The sequence below is a fragment of the Pelmatolapia mariae genome, linkage group LG4 (genome assembly GCF_036321145.2).
Source record: "Pelmatolapia mariae isolate MD_Pm_ZW linkage group LG4, Pm_UMD_F_2, whole genome shotgun sequence".
Classification (NCBI taxonomy): domain Eukaryota; kingdom Metazoa; phylum Chordata; class Actinopteri; order Cichliformes; family Cichlidae; genus Pelmatolapia; species Pelmatolapia mariae.
This window is the reverse complement of record NC_086230.1, coordinates 32,438,885-32,458,818: the sequence shown is the minus strand read 5'-3', so window position 1 is coordinate 32,458,818 and position 19,934 is coordinate 32,438,885. Positions and strand designations below refer to the sequence as shown.

General features: G+C 42.8%; 1 protein-coding gene across 6 annotated transcripts in view; it reads right to left on the bottom strand.

The window, feature by feature from the left end:
- The window catches only part of LOC134626544 (RNA binding protein fox-1 homolog 3-like), a 421,716-nt gene extending 402,158 nt beyond the window's left edge, over nucleotides 1-19,558 (bottom strand). For all 6 annotated transcript variants that reach the window (XM_063472459.1, XM_063472454.1, XM_063472462.1 and 3 more), the window contains exon 1: nucleotides 19,418-19,558. The gene's annotated coding sequence lies outside the window, so the exon portion shown is untranslated. The remainder of the gene's footprint in view (nucleotides 1-19,417) is intronic.
- Nucleotides 19,559-19,934: the final 376 nt, after the last annotated feature.

Here is a 19,934-nt window from a genome sequence, read left to right as displayed (position 1 = left end):
TTTGGAGATCTCCAGTTAACTGGTAAAATAAAGCTCAGTCATCCTCTACGAGAAATAGTTTGTGAAATTACCAGTATTTTTACACTGATTGCTTCCAAAGTCAAAATTTTAGATGAATACAATCAGACTAAACCAATTAAACATGAACATTTGCACTATGTGTTCATGAATTTATTGAACAAGTGCAGGCTGGAAAAAAGTTACTTGGAGTCAGTTGTTTCACTTGAGGACATGAGATTCCAACTTTGGGTTGTAGAGTATCCTCTTCCTGATAAAGTGTGAATTTCTCATGAAAGCTTCAATGGTTTTCTGAAGACCATCAGCTCACAATCAGACAAACTATCTACATCCGTCTATCTACCCAGAGTCACATGTGTGCGAGAATCTACCCCAGCTCCAATAGGTTAATAGGCAGGATACACTGTGGCAAGGTCGCCAGTCTTAAAGAGGACCAACGCAGATAGACAGACAATCACACACACCTACACCCAGTTTTTAAATCACCAGTTGACCAAAAGTGCATGTCTTTGGACTGTGGGAGGACCTGGCTTCATCTACAAAGAGGGAAAATTCAGAACTGTTGATACTCTACCTAGGAGTGGGTGTTCTGCAAAGATCGCAACATACAGTCCTGAAAGGGTAATAACAACACACCTACAGAAATCTAAAACTGGGAATCTATGGTGAGGTTTACACCACAAGACAAGGACTCAATAAAAATGAAGTTAAAGGAAGAAAATCATGAAGAAAACCATCACATGTCTCATGTTTGCAAAAAGACCACCTAGTTGTTCCATAACAACCAGATACAAACATGCACATGCTTGTTTGGAAAGGGAAAAAAGACACTGCACACCAACACTAAAACCTCTTCCCAGACGTGGGTTGGAGGGATCATCATCATGCTGCTTTGATGTCTCAGGCACTAAATGCGTTCAGAAAACAATGAATTCTAAATTGCATGAAGAAAGCGGTGCAGTAATCCATGACTTGAAGCATAGGAGGAGCTGGGGAATTTAGCAAGACAATGATCCAAAACACAGAAGGAAACGAATAAGAGACAAAGTTCTGGTTCAGTAGTGGTCGAGCCAAGAGTCCTGATCTGAACCCAACTGAGAGCCTGTGGTAGGACCTAAAGAGGGCTGTTCACTCATTTAAGACATCTAAAAAAACATACAGATCAACTGTAAACAGCTGTGTAGATGAAATGTGTAAAAATTCTGTGCTAAATTCACGAGATCTGCTTTTTCAGGCTGCACTGTGAGTGATTACTCACTGTCATCGTTAAAAATGAATCGCGGTGATTCCAAAGGGTTGACAAACTTTATTTTTTCTGCTAACTGTAGATAACAGTGTGCATCAGGTTACATAAATAAACTCAGAAGAAATACATCAGCTCTAGTGCTCATAAAAGTTCGGATAAAGTCACCGAAACAGATGAAAGTACCTCTTTTGAGTTCGAGGTATACTCAAAGTAGTTAGATGTTACGTGACCTAGACGCGAACTCGCTAACATCTCACATCCTTGAAGCTGAATCTAGTACGCTCTCTCTCCTTCTACCCACAGGCTGCTTTCATGCAGTACATATAAGGTTTGTCATTGACTTCTACAGGCTGTGTGAAACTTTTTCCCCTTTATTTTCAGTTCTAAAGGCATGCGTTATCAGTATGGTTTTGATATGAAGCACGATAGGAAATACAATATGAACAGTAATGTTGCAGTTTACCAAATTCTAAAATTAAAATAAAATTAATGCGGCTTAAAAATCGGGGCTATTTTGCTTTTCAGCCTCGGGGTATATTTGGATTTAGTCAATATGAAGACACAAAAACAATGAAGACATACAAACTGCCCGAGGCAATCTTACTGAAACTCTTATTTTCAGCTGCCATCTGTTTCCTGTGATACAATGTGATGTTCACACAAAAGCAAGAGTATGTAACATAACAGTAAGGTCCATATTGTTAGTGACAGGAAACAACTGTAGCTTTATCTCCATTGACTGGCTGCTCAGGAATCTTCCCTGCCAGATGCTGTGGTCGGTGAAAAAAGTCTCGCTTGGAGGGCTAAACTCGTAAAACCCTTTTTGTAATTCCTTTTATAAACTCAGCACTAAGTTAATGCAGCTTTCTGTGCTTCATTGGTCCCGTCAACAACAACAAAATTCTATACCGAGTCCCGAGGTAAGGTTAATGTTCTGCGACGAGGACAGTACTGGCCGAGGTGGAAAAAACACAAGACCGAGGACGAGTGACACGACACGTGCCGTTTTAATAAAGGCAGAAGTCAACGCCATTGTCGCTGCTGTCATGCCCGGTGCACCGAGCAAACGCTACAAGCGACACCAAAGCAGAATGCCAAGCCAAGCCTGAACACACACATTCAAACTAATTTTACATTACACATCTGAACACACACACTATCAAACCAACGAGACGGTGCATCAACACTCTCCTGTTCTCTTTATATCAATCTGAATTCTGCTGATGACTCTTGACGCACCCACTGGGGTAACGGCACCGAAATGACTTCTTCCACTGATTGCATCCAAGACACAGTTTCACATAAACATGCTCGATAGTCAAGTGTGGATTATTTTATTTCTAGAAAGAAATACAAATAAAAACCAATGACGAAACCTACAACAGACGCTTTGATTATGCTGATGTACCGTTTCTTGAAGAAAATACTTTTTTATTTAATGTTACAAGCGGAAACGGACAAGATCCCTAAAATTATCTGTTCATTCAAAATACAGTTTAATACAGTACTGTGTAAAAGTTTTAGGCAGGTGTGGAAAAATGCTGTAAACAAAGAAAGCTTTCAAAAATATAAAAGGTTGTTTATTGGCCCCAAATGTTTTCTGCAGCAGGACAACGACCCCGACCGTACAGCCAAAGTCATTAAGAACTGTCTTCAGCATAAAGAAGAACAAGTAGTACTGAAAGTGATGGTACGGCCCCCACAGAGCCCTGATCTCAACACCATCGAGTGTGTCAGGATTACATGACATCCACAGAAGATCTGTGGTTAGTTCTCCAAGATGTCTGGAACAAGCTACCAGCCGAGTTCCTTCAAAAACTGTGTGCAAGTGTACCTAGAAGAAGGCAAAGGGTGGTCACAGCAAATATTGATTTGATTTAGATTTCTCTTTTGTTCATTCGCTGCATTTTGTTGATTGATGAAAATAAAAGATGAACACTTCCAGTTCTGAAAGCATTCTTTGTTTACAGCATTTTCTCACCTGCCTAAAACCGTTGCACAGTACTGTATGTTTAGTTGCCTAAACAATCACCCCTGTAGTGCTTCATTTGTACGGTGGACTTCACGCACCATTCGTTGTCTCAGTGTTTAGCTGCTACACCAGACACGACATCATGAACTAAGTTACAGAATGCCTACTGAAACATTTAAACTTGTTTTCTTGACAGATTTTGCGCTTCTAATGAACTAACGCTTGCGGCTCAAGGAGAAATTTAAGCACCGCACAGCATCGAATTAATTAAATGAAACCCCGGTCTTTTAATTACCTTAAACAGATAGCTTTGTTGCCTAAACCTAATTCCATTTTCCAGTGTCAAAGTCCTGCACTTTGGCCCCATATCTAACAAAAAAAATTAGGAATACATCTTAAGGGGCTGGAACCAAAAGACGTGCAGAGCATGCATGTTACATTACTGGTAAATAACCTCTTTGCATAAGATACCAAAAAACTGCACTTCACTGTTGAACTAAATTATATCCAAATCCGTTTTAATGGGGTAGGAACCCCCCGCAGCCGGCGTGTCTAGACACCGTCAGGATTAAAAGGGTAACAAACACGCTCGGTGTTGGAATTTATGTTTTGGTAACAGCAATCCGAAAACAGCATTCCACTTTCAGCCGGACCACGAAGGGAAAAACATTGATGCTAATAATTGCAGCCCATTAGATGTTCTTATAGTGTGTAGTTTGAAAGGAAGCCAACACACCACCAGCTCCTTTTAACAAGCCGTTTTGATAAGGTAGAAGCATCTGTGTTTATGCAGTGTGAGAAATATTATGAATAATTGGGGAGTTGACGGGCTGAATTCCTCCAGCATTAATCGAGCCTCTGAAATCTCTGATATTAGCTTCACATGAATCATTGTTAATTCCCATGAATCCATTACTGTTCCATGTGCAACTAAAAATAGAGTCCTGATAAATCAATGGGGACACTCGAGAGTGAGGACGGGGGGTTGGTGCTGCTTACTTCTGAAGCTTCTCTTTTCAGTACAGCATAATGCCCTTGGCTCTCATCAATGATTATTCTCCATAATTCCCTCATAGATTTCTGTGTTACAACCAACGGTCGCGGCGGTGGGGGGAGGCAACAGACCTTGAACGGAACATTTTCAGCCCAATCCCTCCTAAATGCATTCCCCACATTTCGGCTTCGTCAAGGCCATTTGATAGTGCACAAAACATTTTTTTCCTCCTTTTTTTACAAGCTCTATCCTTGACTTGAATATTTCTGTAATGACAGCAACCCATTTCTTGTTTATGCCAACAATGACAGGAGGTTTTCGCCAATTTTCCTCCATCTATCTTGAGAGGAAGCCTAATCCATTTGAAATAGCGTGGCGATCTTCTGCACTGATTGCATTTGTCACAGCTCAGCAAGTGCGCTACCTTGTGTGGAGAGTGTGCCCCCCGGACCTGCCCTCTTCTCTTCTGCACTGAAAGCCAACGCAGGCAATGGGCATCGCATGGCCTCACTCATGCACCGGGCGCAAGGGCAGACAGGTTCATCTGCACACAATCACAACGGACGGCCGCATCCCATTCCAATTGCATTTCCGCTCACGGGGGAAAGATCCCGTGGTGCATATTACTGTGGCTGAGACAAATTTAGCTGAAATGGAAAGGGAGATGGAAAAAGCTCACCTCTTACACTAATCTGGGCAAACGACACAGCGCGGGCTTCCTACAACAACACCACCGGCACCACGGAAAAATGGCTTTTAGATGGCAGAGCTGGCCCGTCTCTGACAGAAGACAGTGAATTAATTAAGATAATAAATTGCACGTGTCATATTTGTCATCTTTTCAATCTTCACCTAATGAGGAAAAACGCGCGCACAAGAGTGTTCCTCAGTAAAAAGTTGTCTCGGATAAATGCGGACACCTTAAAAGGGAAATGCTCAACATTAGAAACTGAGCGATACTCAATGCTGACTGATATTTAATATATGTCATGTATACATTCATGCGTTCCGCTCCTGTGTGGGCACAAACAGACAGACATGAATGCAAATGAGGCTGAGAAGAAGGAATGAGAGCACGAGACGGAGCGGGACACTCAGAAGTCTGCATATCTGATAGCAAAGCGGCCTGATTAGAATTTTGTCATGCCACAATTTACAAATTAAAATGAATTAGATCTTCCATGCCCTGACCTCCATTAAAAACACTTCATTGTTGATGAGCCATGATAGCATCTGCTATTGATTGGATAAGCATCAGTATGGCCAATCCCGTCCCTTCACGAGGAGGTCATCCAAAGCAATTTAGGCATATTGAGAGATTGATCAGGGCTCCGGAGCTGCCACTTGGGCCCACTCAAAGCATAAAAAGTCTAAGGTGTAGCGCAGCCACTCCCTGCTACTCTGTGCACGGAGAGTCTCAAATCTAAATGCTAATGGTTTCTTTTAGAGCCTGGCTGCCCTTTAACCACTACAGTCAGACGTGAAGGATGGCTCTCAGTGTTTCGACAGCTCAGTCTTGTTTTGACCCCTCCCCGGCCTCTTCCCTCCCCCCAAACACTTCCAACAGCAAGAACCCATTCTCTGGAATCAGCACTGAAAAGGAGGAAAATAACTGTGCAACAGTAATACAACAGACAGGCTCTGTTTGAAGCATTACCAGCCTACCTGGTAGCAGCCTGATTCTGCCATAGTGGACTGTGGCAGAAAATTACCGTTAACACAGCTACTATTGTGAAACATATTTTTGTGTGTGTGTGATTAAAAAAATATTCAGACTACCTTTTGGCATTTTGTGTTAATATTAAACTGAAATGCTAAAAAAATGCTGAAAATATAAATGTCATACAAAACTTTATTTAGAAAAAAGGCTGAAAAGAACAGAGCCATTAATTATTAACCACACACTGTAGGAAATTTCAACTTTACACTGATTATTTTCTTTGTCTCCAGAACGCCGAGTCTTCTGATTACATAGGATGAAGGTTAAGATTAGAGCTGGGGTCATCGCCGACGATGACTTAGACCAGCGGTCCCCAACCTTTTTTGCGCCACGACCAGTTTGTCCAACAATATTTCACAGACTGGCCTTTAAGGTGTTGCAGATAAATACAACAAAATAAAACCAGTACCGGTACCAAAAAAAAAAGATTTATTCATAACACACGGGAAAAGACCCAAGGAAACCGAGTTAAAAATGATAAAAATGATAAAAAAATAATGCTAAAAACCAATAAAAACCCTGAAAACCATCAATTTCACACCCGAGCCTCAACTCATGGCCCGGTACCAAACGACTCACGGACCTGTGGCCCGGGGGTTGGGGGCCGCTGACTTAGACCTCGGGTGGTTAAGAGAAGTGAACGTCACCTAATCTGAAAATCACGTGCTGTTTGTTGCATTCACTAGCTTTTTTTCCTCTTCATTTTAACCCAGACATGCTAACCGTGATTTTACAACCATAAGGAACTCCAAATGACACTGACAACTTCATAATTACTGAAATCCGGTAGGAGTGGTTTCGTAAATTGCATTTCAGGGCAATCACATCCCAGGCAGCTGGAAAAGTTGCATCGACAGCCGATGAATGTTCATTGCATGTCGCAGGAAAATCAGAGCAATGAAAACAAAATGCACAAACATCAGCAACTGCAGAGATCGGTTTGCATTTACGATCTCGCTTTCTCTTTTAACCTCTATTAGAACCGGTCCTCCTACCTATGCAGTAACTAATGGAATTGCATTAAATCTTGGTGTGCTAGAGTATCATGCTGTACATATGTCTGCTGTGGCTGAATTCACAACAATGTGGGATTCACCATGGTAACAGAGATCAGAAGGCAAAGGTCATGCAAAGCGTTGGTAGTGGTGTCGCTTGGCAAGGGCGGGGCGGGGGCGGAAAAACCTCCACATGGGCCTTTTTCCATATACTGAGCACGCTCATCATCTCCTGTCCTCCAGCAGTTCCCTGCAAGGTTAGTAAGAGTCAATAAGCCTTCCGCAAAGGTTAAGGAGACCTATGAGAAAGATATCAGGCAAACCGTGACCTCTCTGGATCCAGAAGAAGCACAAATAGAGTGGCATAACTGTCTTCGTTCATTTTCCATCTGAAAGTGAATCAAAGAAACGCGCTTCGTTTTTTTTTGGTACAATTGCTTCATGAATTCACTATGAGCCATCTATACACTTTGACACAGAGCACTTTATGAATACAAAACCTGAAAAATGGGTCATCATCTGGCACTTTTTCTTCCAAGAACAATTTTTATTTGTAGATCCACATTTGAGGAACTCTAGATTTCTTTTCAGATTGTACAATTTCCCTTATCATCATCCCCTGTTTTATTGGTTACTCTATCAGGTACTGACAGTTCTGTCTTCAGAACTCCCACTGATTCATTTTTAATTTACTAAGAGTGGAAGAGCAGTAGCAGCATACCTTATATTCGCAGTGTTTTATGTATGGCAATCACAATAACGGGGAATGATGAGGAGATGGGAACAATAAATAGTTTGTCTGCTATAGAAACCACTCCCGCGGGGTACTTAAAGCAGCAGCAGGCAGAAAGTGGGAAAGAGAAAAAAGGCAAATGTCTGTGTTATAAGCTGCTCTCTCTATATGAGGGCATATGCACACAATTCATATATTCTAAAAAGCCACGGTCCTCTATTAAACCACTGCATCTTTATACTGCTGTATGCAACTCATCTAATCTCTAATCTGGAAAAAACTGGGACAAGAAAAACTCAGATCACAGACCCAAGAGGAGGACCACCTAAATTCTGATATTTTGGAAGGTTAAAATGTATGTAAAACATTATTTCAATGCCATGTTTGTGTGTACGGTACAAGTACCTCTGGTTTTGCTTTCAATGCTGAGAATAAGACAAGAACTGAATCAGGTTTGAGGCTGAACTTGCAAAATGTCTTCTGGACTAGAAAGACATGTGCTCAAATAATGATATTCGACTGTGAGTTAGCCGTCAGCATGAAGGTTCTTGAGTTGAATCCACTGGCTGGCTGTATGAACCCTTCATGGGTTCTCTCCAGGTACTCTGGCATTTCCTCCCTAACAAGCCTAACAGACATGCATGATAGGTTAATTAACTGTGGGTGTAAATGTAAAGTAAAAGTTGTTCCTTTTGAAACATGTTGGTTTCAGTACTAAGGCACTTTCACGGAAAAGCTACATTCTCGTTTCTGGTTTGTGTTGCACTTGTTTCACAGAACAAGTGAAACCTGGAGTGAACCCGGACACACACAGAAAGGCCCCGGACAAATGATCGATTCAAACCCAGGTCATTCTTGGTGTGCGGCAAGAATGCTAACCACCATGTGACCATGCTGCCCAGTAAATATTTCCACGGTTAAGAAAAAAAAAATCACAACAGATGTTGTCAAGCAACCCTTGAAAAAGGAGATCATCATTGCAAAGATCTGCAATCAAGAGACGCCTTCATGTATGGAGATGCAGAGGTTTACAACTTCCTGCTGTTGTTTACACCAGAAACATCAAAAAGAGTCACAGCGCACAATCATAGAAAAGGAATTTGACAGATGAAATAAAGATGATCTTGAATCAGAATAATGGGAGGTAAAAAGCACGGAGGAGGGAAACGGCTCACAATCTGAAGCATGCCACATTATCTGTCCAACATGGTGGAGGTAGTGTTATGGCATGGACACGTATGGACATGTACGGCTGCCAGTGGAACCAGGTCACTAGTTTTTACTGATCATGTGACAGCGGGCAGAACCCTTTCAGCCAGGAAGTTTTTCGCCCTGCAAAAGGATAGCAACCCAAAGCAAAAGGCAAAAGCAAATCAAGAGTTTCAAAGCAAATAAATGGAATATTTTACAATGGCAAAGTCAGTCACTCGATTTCAAACCAATGCAGCATGCTTTACAGTTATTAATACAAAACTGAATGCAGAAAGACCCACAAACAAGCAGCAACTGAAGGTGATGTCAGAGCAACTCAAGGAAGGAAACTGCAATCAGGCAGTCAGACACTATGAAGGACTTTCATCAAAGTATGAAAAACAACCCATATATTTAAAATCATGTTAGTCTGTCCAGTTAATTTTGAGCCTGGGGACGGTGCACAAGAATAATTCCTAAACAGTAAACACAACATTTCTGTAAAGGCCCTGAATTAAAGCTGAAAGTCTTCACTTTGATTGTCTGATTTAAAATCCACCGTGGTTTCGGACAGAGACAAAACCGTCCAGCATATTATGGACCTAAGTGTACATGTGTATGTTTGGTCAGACACCAGCTCCGACTGGCTCGTGTTTTCCTTTCAGTTAAAGGAACTGTGGCTTCATTATTGCCACTCTGTCCTACGGGCTGCTGTTTCCTCAAGTGAGCATAAGAGGCTTAAGGGTAGAGGCGCATTTTCAGTTAGGGAATAAAAGTTCTGTCTATTAAATCTGATTAGCACACTAGTGGTGCCCAACTGTGTTGGATCGTGGCTCATCTTGGCTGATCAATGCCTTCACTTGAACAACCATCGGGTACAAAAAGGTTTGTACACAGCTCACGTTGTGCCCGGTTTCTTTGAAAGTGAAAATGTCAATATATCGAAAATATAACGTGCAAAACTGGCTTCAGGAACTTCAGATGTCAGCTGTGCAAAGCAAAGCTTCTCTCAGTAACAACCTCTTACAGGTTTCTCACAGATTACACGTGTACTTCAGCTGCTGGGACGCTGGATGTAATCCAGGGAAACTTCTTGAGTAGAAAAGCCTTTTGGTCTTCGTATCTCTGTGATGGAATTATGTGTACCAAAATTAGAGTGCAAATTTGAATCAAACCTCTAAGCGAGATCTGTGGGTTCTTGGCAGTGAAGGGGGAACACAACAGGATTCTCGCACATATGCCACGCACATCCGTGAGAAGCTCAGCAGGCTGCCAACACCAAAGTGTTCATCACTCTCTTCCCACTCCTTTTCATAACACAGAGCAGAAAAAACCCCACAGTACCGGAATGAGCCCGACCAATCGGTATCGAACATCAAAAAGTAAATGTTCAAGGAGAATGAAATGCCCCCATTGATTGGCCGCAGCGCCGGTTCCAATCGATACCTGAGAGATAAGCAGCCGTCAGCCGCTGACATTGGTGATGTATAACTGCCGTGGCTGAACGGCAACTGATGACTTTTTGCCGTCTTGGTCAACGCTCACCGGAGCAGCTCAGGCCGGGAGGCCAAAGGCAGACCCGGAGCAGCCGGCCGCCGTCTAGATCGAGCTCCCGTTCGTCAAAATGGCCCCGAGCCATCAGCCGTGAAACCGAACTAGACTTAATCCATGCTAGTCAACCCCTACAACACGACCCCTTCTCTTTTGATTTGGCGAAATCCCACTAGTAAATCAGCTGGGGTTCAATCTTTGGAAGGTAAGAGTAAAGCGTAACACAGCAACAAGGATAAATTACCTGCAAAGGAACCAGTGTTATCGCTCTGTTTGTTTTTCAAAAGACAATAATGAAATAAATAAATGAAAAAATGGTTTGGAGAAAATGAAATGATGGCGTGGCGGTGTTTTGTGAAATTGTGCTGTCAAACGTTTCTCCTTTCTAATTTCCTGGAGCGCAGATGATGGAGCATGTGTGCTGACAGCTGAATCAGATAAAAAAAAAAATGGGGAGAAAGACTTCTCTTTTTCCACCTCACGAGCGTTTCTATGTCACATTTATAAATATAATAACAATTAGTCTGGGGCAAATGACAATTGACAGATACCGTGGACTTGTGTGCGCTGTAATTTTTTCCAATGTGGCCATTTGTTTAAGTGTCAGACTGACAGGCGCGGTTGGAAATATGAAATACGGAGACTGACGCAGCAAAGGGAGAAACCGTATCTATTCTGTTTATTTACCAGCACGGTGTTATTTAAATGGGGCTCATTTATATTTTATGAAAGCAGGTGGAAGCTCTCAGAGATATTAAAATGAGAATTATAAGCCCAAAATGTGCTCGCTCATTCATGATACAGTAACTTTTAATACGGCCACTGCCGCCGCCGCCGTCTTTATAAACGTACAAAGGTCTTGGAGCAGCCGGTCCTGCGTGCATGCGCGTGCACATTTGATGGGACCGTCCCAGCACAACTGTCACTTCGCTCCCCTGTTACAGGTGCTCCACACAGGGGAGCTGGCAGCTCTGACGGACGCCTCCTCCTAGGGATTTATGGGAAATGACAGCTCCCGCTAAATAAAACTGAAGCGGTCGGGGAAGGGAAGACAACGGAAGTTCCAAACCGTGAGTGCACAGGGCTGACACTAGCTGAAATTTATTTCCTCCGCTCTGCCTGGCAGTTTGGTTGGAAATGTGCTATTCATACTTTTAGGCCCGCAGACAGAGCGAGAGCGAGCGAGAGAGAGGGGGCCCCACCCTTAATCTACTTCCTCTGTTTGGGGTAATGGTCTACGAGGTCTTTCTGCCGGGGAAAATCACATTTCTTACATGGCTGCCTCTTGATGAATTATTTCACATTTCACTTACTTACCTTTTCAAAAGTTAATCTACATCAATAATGTTAAAGGAAAATTTCACAGCTACAAATGAACTGCTCCCCTTATTTAAACTCAAAAGGTGTGGACCGTTTGGCTGCTTAAAAAGTCCATTTCAAACTTCATCATTTAAACGTTTGCCAGCATATCTGAATGCACACGGGCCAGCCCGGCGTTCTGATTTTCTACATATTTAAATATGGACCATCTTTAATTGAGCAGAAACTGCTGTGGAGAACAGTGCTGAACTAATACTGAGGCTGAAATATCATTACGCTGATGGAAGCCGGGCTCTGTGGCTTTTATTGGCAGCTAGCGAGCTAAATGTGTGGTTCGATTCAGAGGCGGCCATAGCTGCAGAGGCACAGTAATCGACTTTGGGACAAAATGGTGTGGAAAATGACGTGTAGGCTTTTGCCTAAAGGCAAGCCGATGCGGGCAGAAATCTATCACTCAGGTGCACACCGGCATTGGCATTTTCACAAATGTGATTTAGTTGACGATACCGGAGAGCTGATGTGCTGGACCAGTGCTTTCGGTGAAAGGATCGGCTGCTTGAGCTGCAGAAAATGTCCGCGCGTTTGATTCGGTTTGAACCCTGCCGTGTTCAGATAAAACAATGTTTTACATATGAATCCCTGCAGCGTATCGGAGCATATTTAGGTCAAACTACCCTGAACCTTACGAGCATTAGACCGAATTTTAAATCTCTAACCTCATTCGAGTCATTTCTTTGCCAGGCCTGTTGAAAATCAGCCCTTTGTTTTTGAGATCAACACGAGATTCACTGCTGTTCCACACTACTGTGCTGTGAGTATTTTTGGCTCAGTGCTGCCAAAGTTTGGACACAGCCATTTATAATTCTCTCACAAGGCAAGCAGCTCGCTTCTTTTTTCCAAACACACTCCATGGGATACAGACCGGTCCACGCTGTCGTGTGGTTTGCTCGCAGAGTCGCATTATTTCCAAGCAGCAGCAGCTTTAGCGAGCACCAAAGCCAAAAGGGCCTTGACCAGTAAACCGAGCGTTAATCGTCACAATAAGACACAATTAAACAACGATTATGTAAAAGACCTTTTTGCTTTGGGAGTGTCTCAACTATTACATCAGCGTCTAAACCTCAGATTCAGAGTGTCTCTCTCCCAGTAGCATGCCTGGAGGCGCAACAGTCACACCCACACACGCACGCACACACATATACACTCGTCGAAGCACAGTGCAGATCAAGTGTGCCTGGAGAGCTCTATAGAGAAGCCAGTTTTACTCATTAGACTGCATGTGCACCGCTCTCCAAAAAAACCCTCACTCTAATCACTGTCACCAGACCTCGGCTGAAAAACAGATAATTAATGTTGGGCCCTGCCTCAATCGGCTTCCACGCTAAGCAGCTCTGTGTACATATGTGTGCGCATGTGTGTGGGTGTCTGCATGTTTGTCTATTTGGAGTCTGTCGATGTAGGAGGCCCCCCGGGGACCGCGGATGCTCAAGCCATCCACAACAACGATTTCTCTCAGGCTCGCATTAGCTCTCAGAAGAACAATTGCACACCAGATAATGCACAAATTTACAGAAGAAGAAAAACCCCTTCCACTGTGCGGCCAGAGCCGTTCGCTGCCCGTGTTTCACGGCGTCTCCGTCTTCGACGATTCTGTAACGTCTCGCCCTTTTTTGCCCTTTTAGCTCCCCTTCGCCCATTTATTACATGGAATGGACTTCTTAATTGTATGCTTTGCAGAGCAGATTTATTTATGTTCTTTTTCCCTTCCTAAAGGCAATTATTAATATCATAAATATTTGATGATACTTTGCGTGACCCTGCAGAGAATGACAGAGAGAGGTACTGAAGGTTAATGCTGGGGGTGCAGACTGATTAAATGGCGACCGAATGGCAAAAGCCCATGCAGAGCTGCTATAAACTTTCTAATGAAATGGACTAAATAAACACTGTTTGCAGCACAATTTAGCTACGGGACTTTAATAAGGTAATTTACAAAAACACATTTTTTCCCCTCTTGCCCCCAGTGATATCTACACATAAAAATACTTTTGGTTTTACTCGCTCGGGTTTTGAGATATCAGTCTTTGAAATTGCTGCCTCCAACCCAAAACGGTGAAGGGGAATCGAATTTCAGGTGTTGTGCTCGCAGCATTCAAAAATCACATTTAAAAAAAACCAAAACTCAACAGCAATAAGTATCTCTGGAAGAGCCGAGTTTGGATAATCAAGAGACCTCTGATAGTCTTTAGGTTCACCAACTAATTTGTGCATTCACAGAAAATTAATTAGAATCTCTTTTACCTAAGTAAGGCAGCAAACACTTGTTTCGTATTTAAATGTATATGTTCTTTGAAACTTGGCATAATTACTAGCCTCTGCTAGGTCAAAGAAGACTTTTAAAAAAGAAAAATTCACTCCTAAAACGAATGTACATATCTTTATCTCTGAACCAGGGTTAGGTTTAGTGATGCACGCAAACCATTTTAGAACCAGTTGTTTTATTGGTTGATGGTTCCTGGCTCTACCTAGACTGCATGTCAAAACATCATTGGGCGAGACACTGAATCCCGAGTTGTGTGACTGGGTGAACGAGACTTACTGTAAGAAAGCGCTATAAAAATTGAGTCCATTTATCTGAAATATAATAGAACTAAAGGGAACTACAGGACCTAAACTACTTAAATAATCACGATGGATCTTTCTAGAAATTATGACCTGGTTATTCAAAAAATTGGTTACTCAAGCCTTTCTGTGGATGGTTTGATGTAGGAACTTCTGCCAACCGAAAGCAGCTAGCTAAGATTACAGCTGAACTCAGGAGGGAGCCATTCATGTTTGCATCCTGTCACGAGCAAGACTTACAGCTAGAGGCACGCTTGCTCTAGGATGTGATTAGTTCATGCAGGTAACTCAGAAAGGTAACATTTTTTTTCTTCTTGAGTTACCAGATCAGGATTTGTGGACAGCTTTGAAGCCAGTCTAGTCTGTAAGCCTGACGTCATTAGCCGTTTCCGGGTCCAAACTCCGCTTCAGGTCCCAAAGTCAAACGAACACTGCGGCATCACTGAGAGTTACAAACTGTCTAAATTCTTTCATCTTTAATAAAATTATCAGTGTTGCTGCTTTACCAGGTGAAACAATCAAGTTTAACATCCAGGCATCCATGAAAACAGAATTTAGGAAGTTTAACAGAGTTAGACGTTAACAGGAAGTTAGCGCGCTAGTTTCCACTTAAACATGATATAGCATGTTCTGACTGAGAGATTTCTGAAAAATTAAAACGTACAGCTCTGCTATCACTTCCAACATAAATGAAGACAGAAAAATAAACAGCAGTGACGTTTGTAGGTTTACTGAAGTTGGGCTAGCTGGTGTATAACGATGTGCTACGTGGTGGCTAGCTACACAGCTATGTTAGCATAACATAAACACAGAGAAGCTGGAGGATGAACGCTAACTTTTTTCCACTCGCTAAAAGTTAACGTGAGGGTTCCTGATGGTTAGGGACAAATGCAATCGCATGGCAGGATGCTGTAAACGGACCAAACTTCAGTCAGGAGAACAACTGAGATAATCCATCCACAATACGAGGTTAGTCATTAATATTCTGCTGCATGGGCTGGGCTGTAGTTACATCGGAAGGTTTTAAAAACTGAGCTTTAAAATGAACAGTGACAATAAAAACCGAGAGAGGCGACAGTGATCACTGACTGATTTTGGGGGCTTGTTCAGATTAAATAGAACAAGATACAAAACATGTTAAAAACACAACAACCTTAATAAACACAGAGTAGTTTGGACCGGAAAGCAGGGTTTATATGTCATTACTTAAAAACCGGATATCCCCAAAGCTGGGCAGCTCTCAATTTAGATGGATAAATAACACGATTGGCCAGAGGAAAAACACATAAATGATGTTACTCCATGCTTTTTCTATTATTTATTAATGTGACTAACTCCCAGAGGTTTGAAACCCATTTTCAGAGGTCCTCCTGTCGCCAAGAACCCCTTACAAAGAAGGTTTTCTAATATGCCGCCAGTTTAGCTGCCTCGGTCTGAACTTCTGTGAGGACTGGCTCAAGCATTTCTCTGTCATCACCAGCTCCTTCACTGCCTACAGTAAGCACAACCAAGCAACAGCAGGAAGGTTTGCTGCAGGAGCAAGAGCAGTGATACCAAGCTCATTGTTTCTATTGGAGTAGCATACACAATATGCTTGCTTTAACCTCCTGAGACCTGAGCTGTTGTTTGGGATGCATTTTTAATTCCTTATAGCTATTCTGGGCTATTTGAACAGGAAGAATTTACAGCCCAACACCATATTGTCACCATTGTGTAACAAAGTTTAAACACTTTACTGAGCATAAGTACAAGGTCAAGAAAAGCCAGAATGTAATGCCTCCACACGAGGACATCATTTTATATTTATGTGTTTTGTTTTTTACATGAAGTATTTCAGGGACCACTTGGCTATAGTCTGTGGATTCCTGGAACTTCCTTTATGACACTCAGTTGCTGTAAGTTGGGTATTTAAGGTTCTACATGTAATTATTAAGCAGTGCAAACAAAATTCGACTTGCCTTTATTGATCTCGGCTGGAGGCAGATACTGTAAAATCCCGATAAAACAACTGTATACAGGAGGGGAAAATGCATTTTGATGCCCAAGCTGCTTTCATAGCTTAGAAACTGTTAAATGTTTTATTGCACGTATGCTCGTGTTTCTTTAAAAACCTTGTGACTTCAGCGGCACTTTGCCCTGCCATTACAATCTTTCTCACAAAGGTTTTTAAAACCAAGCTATCCTTGCCAGGCTCACTCCTCAAATCAATTCTGCTTTTTTGGCTTTTCATGAAGAGATACAAAAAAAAAATCTCTTCAATATTTGCCACACATGTCCTTCATCGCTGAATTGTGGTATTCAGGAGGTTCTGAATAGGCACTGTACTCCATTGTCTAAGAATGCCAGCGAAAGCAAACAGCCGCACAACGCACCAATTACAGCGTCAACTCTCACGAGCAGCGCCGCATGCGTGTCGAGACTGGAAAACATACGATGGGCTTGCAATTGTAATCAGAACTGTTTAAATAGTAACAAGTGTGCAAATTAGTCGTTCTGTTGCTCATTATTCAAGACGTGCAATCACTAGTTCCCAACATCCCAAAGTCTGGGAGAGATTTGAAACAACCAAAACACACAAACATGCAAACAAATGAAATAACAGAAGCTCAAACCCTCGATTCAGTCGATATAATTTAATCAGCAAAATGTGTGATTAAAATATTTAATGAGCTCCAGCATATGACATTTATTGACTTACCAAATGTCTCTTTCTTTATACATTCAGACATGGCTGAACACCTCCACAAAATGATTTCAAGCTGACATATATAATTTGACCTTGTCAGAAGCTGATCTCCTTCCCCCCACATTTCCTCGTGCGTGCTGTGTAATTGAGCCTTCAGGGAGAGTAGAAACCCTATCGGCCCTCGCTTTGTACGGATCTGTATGGATGATCAGGACTGGTTACCAACTATCAAATCAATAAGTGCAGATACACAAGCAGATAGTGATGAATATGGGTTGACGGCAATTTATCTCGCCTTCACGAGCGGTTTATTAACTGCGGAGATCACAGACTTACATTAACAGAACCTCTGGGGTAAATTCTTAGCAGTGAAAGATATATGTAATTAAATATGTTTCCTAGCATAAAAGGCTATTAACTTCCCTTCGATATATTTCTCCACAATGAAACATACAATATAGGAAAAGATACATTTAAATTGGTCAGTGACCAAGTCAGAAGCAGACAGGCGTTCTGCATTTAAATTGCATAAATTTCCTATGAAAGCCACTGGCAAATCCAAAATGAAAGTTCCATTAATTCACAGAGTTTAAATTACTTTTTGTGATGTAGCTTTTGTAGTCTTTCTTTGCTGCAAATGTCATAGCTTTGATGATGGTTATAGGTGGTCGGTTTTATTTTTAGGCCATGAAATCAGGAATTAATCTGAGGCAAAACCGGAGGAGGAGAGGCCTGTCTTGTTTATCTTGATTTGTGTGTCTTTGTGCGTTAAGCCACACGGGTTCAGTAAATTCGCCAAGGCCAGACGGAGGCGGACGTCAGTCTCAGGCTGATCGTTCACTTTTGCTGACACATCAGCGACCAGAGGCTCGTCGGGTCTCGAGAGCTGCCGATGTCTCGCTGCACGCTTCTAACAATCGGAATCAATTCCACGTTCAGACTCAGCGACTTGGAAAATGCAGAAAAAACAGCACCTATAGCAGCTAAACCAGAAAAGCCCGAGAATTATAAAACAGCAGCAGAGTGAAGTCCAAACAACTAAAACGTGGGGTAATATAAATTCAATTTTAAGCATAAATGGGTGCTGTGGTGCATGTGATCCACGTTAAACCACATCATAAAAATGCAAATGCTTTCATTCTCACTCCAGGAGTTTACAGTCCAGCAACAAATCTAATATATTGTGGGATGTTTAACATATAGATCTTTTCATTTCCCACATTCGAAGCAAGCGAGGCACCGCACAATATCCTGGGCTTCACAAATGTAATATAACCCGGATTGCAATGGGCCAGTGTGATGCAGCTGTGGCATTAGGGCCAATGGGAGCTCTTTAAATGAGAGAGTGGCTGTAAACACCACGTCTACTTTCTCCTCTCGCCGGCATTACTAGCGAAGCTGATGACAAGTGCCGAGCAGCCCTCTAGTGCCTTTAATACAGCGAGAGCATTCTCCAGGGGAAATGCAATCTGTGTCCTCTGTACAGATCCACTGTCTGCACTTCCCCACATGTGAGCTGCTATCATATTATACTCCCCGCTCTCGAAATGGGAGAAGGAAATAGGAAATCGGCTCGGCCAGAGATGAACCAGGAACATAATCAAAAAATAGTGTGGCGCAAACGGCGCAGATCAGCCCGGCACGCAGACCTCCCCTGGCTGAGCGCTAAACAATAAGCAGCGGGGACTGCTCGGGATTCTTACGCCGCTGAGAAGAAAGTACGCCCCTTTTTTCACCCCTCGGGCATCTATTGGCTTATAGCAGCTTATACATTTAAGATGGGAGACGGGAACAGGGATACTTCCCTCATGTGGCGATCCCGCACGCTTTTATTGCCAATAAAAACAGCAGAAGTGCACAGACAAAAGAATCTGTGTGTGTGAAACATTATTTAGCTGACCTTGCTCATTACTGGGGTCCTTTTAGTTTTGCTTTTTTCCCCCTCACATCTGAGCTGAACAAAAAGACATAAAAATGCAGGGTTGACTTTTTGGGAAAAGTATGCAAAATCTCAAAGTATGAATGACACTTTTGCTGGATTGTTTTTGTTTGAGCTGTGCAAAGACAGGACAAAGCCTAATCTAAACAGCCGACATCAAGAAACACACTGCACGCCTTACGAAAGGAAAAAAAGGAAAACACAATCTGCACTTTTTCTTTTTTCGCCTGCCTGCCTGAAAAAGACAAAGACACTTGAGCTGTGCATGGATGGCGAGTATGGTGTTGGATCAGTGTGTGGAGTAAAGTCTCAGTGTGGGTACGAAGTAAATGTGCCAAACACGTGTGTGTGTGTGCATTTGTGCGTGAGAGACAAAGTGTGTGTGACAGCGTTAAGCCTGAGTGAGAAGTGAAAGGACTGCTGTACTCACAGTTGTGCTCTTGTTTCCCTGTGGTCTGTCGGCGTGTCAGAGTTTCATCCTTTCAGCATCTCTCCCTGGGCTGGGCTTCCTCTTCCTCTTCTGACCAAAAGGTGTGAGGTGGTGGTGGAGGAGGAGGAGGAGGAGGGGATGCACGGATTGAGCACAGAGGAATGAGAGAGAGAGAGGAAGAAGACGAGGAGGAGGGAGTGTGAGTGAGCGAGTTAGAGAAAGAGAGAGAGCACGCTTTGGATGAAGGGAGGGCGAGAGGCAGCTTGCGATTGGCCTGTCAGTCCGGGAGAGGGTGCATGGGTCTCAGTGGTGTCAGGGCGGCGAGCTGCCTGCACCCCAGTCGCTCTGCCGACGTCTCAGATTTAAACACCTCGAGAGGCGGTTGTATGGTTCCTGCGGCACACAACACACAAGCTGGCTGGCTGGCTCACGACTCACACACTCTGCATCCACATCAGAGAGAGGGAGGGAGAGAGGAAGGAGGAGGGAGGGTTGATAGAGTGAGGCAGACAAATTC